The sequence below is a fragment of the Triticum aestivum genome, chromosome 6D (assembly GCF_018294505.1).
Source record: "Triticum aestivum cultivar Chinese Spring chromosome 6D, IWGSC CS RefSeq v2.1, whole genome shotgun sequence".
Classification (NCBI taxonomy): Eukaryota; Viridiplantae; Streptophyta; class Magnoliopsida; order Poales; family Poaceae; genus Triticum; species Triticum aestivum.
The window spans coordinates 309,769,883-309,773,956 of NC_057811.1; the positions used below are offsets into that span (position 1 = coordinate 309,769,883).

Genomic DNA, 4,074 nt, shown 5'->3' on the forward strand with positions numbered 1-4,074 from the left:
CCGTCTCCCCGATCTGTGCGCCGTCGGTCCGGTTCGGCTCGATCTGGTAGCGGTGGTAGCGGTAGCGGCTAGCGGGTGCCGCTCTCGTGTGTGGCAGCGACTTGGCTTTAATTGCGCGGCCGATCTTGTCCGGTAGGGGTCCGAGGGGCGCCGTCTGGGGTTTCTGAATTCCCCTCGGCTATATTTTTTGGGGGTTTAGGTTATGCTATGGATTCCGCGCGAGGTGGCGGTTTGTTCGCTCAGATACTATGGTGCGTGCGATTTTCGCCTTGCCTGCTCTGCTTGGCATCTGTTTTTTGGTTGTTTCCACAGATCGGTTGGTTCGTCATGCTTATGCTCGGCTTGTGCTTCCTGAAAGGCACTGCCAATTTGGGGCTTCCAGACTTGTCACTGACGAGTTGTTCGCCTGCAACCAGAGCGGTCTACTGCCGTGAAGAATCCCAGCAACGAGTGTTTACATGTACAGGCTGGAACTATCTAGACAAGTGCATGCACATAGAGGCTAGCAGCCTATAGTACTACAATAGCAGTTTACTTCTCACGGAGTGCTACATGCATGGAAGCATCTTACTTCTCTCAAAAGTAGTGTGATGTGTGCTATAGAAAAGAGTGAACATTTTTTTCCATGTGAAGAAAAGAGTGTATACATGGCAATACTGCTGGTCGCTGAGAGAAATACTCAAAAAAACCAGTAGAATTTTTGTATTTAGATTTTACTTTATTTTTCTTAACATGATGTTAAGTTATTTAACATGCTATGAGGTCAATGATACACAAATGAAATAGATTTTACAAGAAACCTCTGACTAAAAGAAGTGAAAATTACTGCATCAAACTAATTTACTCCCAGCGGTGCATCAAGTGGTGGGTCATTTTGTTATTACATCAATCACTGTTTTACTTTCAACCTTTATAATCAAGTTTTGCCTCCCTTCATGTCTAGTGAATGGACACAATGTTCCTGTCATAATTATTGTCTGAAGCTAATCGTGTCTGAATCATCTCTCTTTTGTAGGTGTCTATGAAGCTTTGGAGCTGAGGGACGGTGGATCTGACTACTTGGGCTAGGGTGTTTCCAAGGATTACATTCGTTTGACCGAATTATATACCACCATAGAATTCTACACCATGTGGTGGACTTAAGTATCTTCGTGACTTCATTTGATGTGTGTATTTCTGTTAATTTTAAGCTTATGTTGCTCTAAAAATGTACCTCACTGACCGTCTGTCTATTTATTGTGTACTTCTTGCATGAGGATGCGACTAGTGATGCGGCGCGCCAAGCAGCAGTAGGGGAAGGGGGTCTCCTGCTCGAGGAGGCGGAGTAGGGGTGTGCCTAGCTGGCAGCCCTGTCCTACTCGTGGGGGAGGGCCAGGAGGGGTCTGCTCCTCTTCTTCCATTGCGACCGCGGCAGGTAGCTCCTCCATCCCCCTCCCCGTCTTCCTCTGCTCACTACTTCTGCTGCGAAGTTTAGGAATATGTGGTGCACTTGTCCCAAGGAATTTTAGAGGGATCTGTATGAACAAGTCATATTTTTATTTTATTTTATTTAAGTTGTTAGTTATCAAACAGAGAGAGAAGATGAGCTCCTGCTTGGATTTTTTTCTGCCAGCACATGATTTGTATGTATGCAATCATCATCTTGCGTGTGTGAGCTGGTTCCTTGCTTGGGCATCGCGTCGATGACCAAGTGTTAGTGCTGATTTGTTGTGGTGGTGCTCATCTGGCCATTGATTTCTTGCTGATAATTAGGTGCTAAAGAATGCTACAGTTTTATTAGGGTGTGGTTCAAACCATTGGATGGCCTTCGTGGACTTGCTAACAATACTGGTCTCATGTTTTGTTTCCTTTCTGGACAGGTTACGGTTTAAGTGTTGCTGCTGTTTAGTACTAAGTGCTTAACTTAACTAAGCTTGAGCTACTAAAACCCACTCTCAAATTAATGAATTCCTGTTTTGCGAAACTTCAATGTTGAGCTCCTCTCCTCGCTGAGCCATGGACGTCGATTTTCATTTCGTCGACCACCACCCCAGCTACCTTCTTGTGTAATCAAATTTGTTGATGTATGTATGTACATATATATATATATGTATGTATTAGGCTGGGTAGTTCAACTCTAGTTTTCTTTCCAACTCATTCATATATATGGTGGAAATTGTGCAGGTTCCATGGTGCCAAGTGGCCTCTGGCCATCTTGAATTGGAACTCCAGAAGCTCTTTGATGTTTCTGCCGCAATTTTCTCCTGAGCGTGATTCCGTCGAGAGTTGGGTTAAGTGACTGCTGGTGTTGAACGTGCTTTTGCAGATCGAGTTCTGAATCTGCTTGCTGCTCACCTTCTTCGGCTACATCCCTGGCATCATCTACGCTGTCTGGGTCATCGCTAAGTAGGTGTCGGAGGGGCTCCTCACCTCTGGCTGCCTCTAGGTATGCATGCACCAATGCGCCTCGGGGGAACTTGTCATGTTTCCCGGTTATTTTCTGTTCAGTACAGTCCTCTGCAGAATTTACAAAAGCAATTTTTACTGTATGAAGAAACTAAACAGATATAGTCCGTCGTATTCTTAACAACACAAAACGATGCATCTTCCAAGCAAAAGTAATTTTGCATATCCAAAAGAGAAGCGCCCTGCAGCCTGTTGTTACTTCCATCTCTGTTCCAAAAACAGAGGAACCATCTTTTTTGGTTCAGATAATTGCGAGGAAATTCCTGAACTGATCCCTGCTTCCTCTGGTTGTTGTTTGTGCCAGGTGACCCAAGGTTGCTGAAGAGGAGCAGCAGCCGCACAAGAGTATCTGAAGATGACTCCTCCGTTTCTAACCCATCCCCTTCCTTCCACTGTTTTGGATGATGAACTTGATCCTGCTTAATTAATTAATTTCTCATCGTGCTTAATTAGCTGTAAATGTGCCCCCTTACTGAAGAAGAAGAAGATAATATGAATGTAATTTAATTGGATGGTCCCTTTCATCGTGCTTAATTGTAAATGTGCCTCCCTTACTAAAGAAGATAAGAATCCATATGTGTTATGCAAAATTAACTTTGTCATCTTGTAAGCACTCTAGGCAGTGTCTAGAGGGTGAAAATATGAGAACAAAAAAGAATTACTGGATTAATTTAAAACATCCATCCTTTACTCCATCCATGTCATTGTTATTTACACCTGGGAGTATTTTTAACTTGAAAATCTCTGGTGAACTGCCATTTGGAGTACATTTGCTTGCTCTGTTAATTTTTTTGGGTTACTCCATCTTGCTCTGTTAAGTAAAATTTGATATTGGAGTAGCAGCAGTAAGCTAGACCCTCCATCTTGCTCTGTACATTGTCAAAGTTATTCCAAGTTAGCAGAAGTACTGTTAACTTCTCAATTTGCTTGGATTACATTTAACTTCTAGTACTCCAGTACTCCAGTAATTTTGCTTAGAGTATTTAACAAGATTGAACTGTACATGTGTGGAGTAATTTTGCTGGGAGTATTTAACAAGATTGAACAAGATTTAACTTGTCAACATTTAACAGTATTTTCAGTAAGTATTCTGAACATGCTTCTGAGTATTTCTAGATTTTGAACATGCAAGCAAATCTACAGGAGTAAACAAGTTCTTGAGGTAGATATTGCAAGTGTTTTATCTAAACATGTACTCTCACCGAAGATATTTCAAGTGGTCTGACCAGATTTTCTCAGTTTGCAAGTTTACTTACTTTTCCAGTTAATTAACTGGACATCTAGGAGTAGTTAGAAAATCATGAATTATTTGCAGAAAACCATAGAAGTATTGTACTCCAGTGTGCATTACTTACATAAACTTGCTTGCAAGCTTATTTTCTGACTCACATATTCTGAAACTGAAAAAGCTTAGTTAACTTCTGTAGTACTTTGGGTGAAAATAGAATGGTTGCATCCTGCACAACATACTTTGAGTGAATGTTGAGTACTGTATGCACTTGTGTAATAGATGTTGGTTGATGAATGCCTGGGTGTGTCGCTGCTTGTTCCATGCTACATTTAGGAATTGTTCATTTTTGTGTTATGACAACTTCACTGCATCCTGCCGAAGCTGATAGTCAGTGTCTC

The 4,074-nt window shown here is 42.0% G+C and overlaps 1 long non-coding RNA gene across 1 annotated transcript; it reads left to right on the plus strand.

Moving 5' to 3' along the window:
- The first annotated feature begins 2,356 nt into the window (after window positions 1-2,356).
- On the plus strand, window positions 2,357-2,894 carry LOC123141525 (uncharacterized). Its single transcript, XR_006470342.1, has 2 exons — window positions 2,357-2,425; window positions 2,750-2,894. It is a non-coding gene; the product is annotated as an uncharacterized lncRNA (long non-coding RNA).
- The last annotated feature ends 1,180 nt before the right edge of the window (window positions 2,895-4,074 follow it).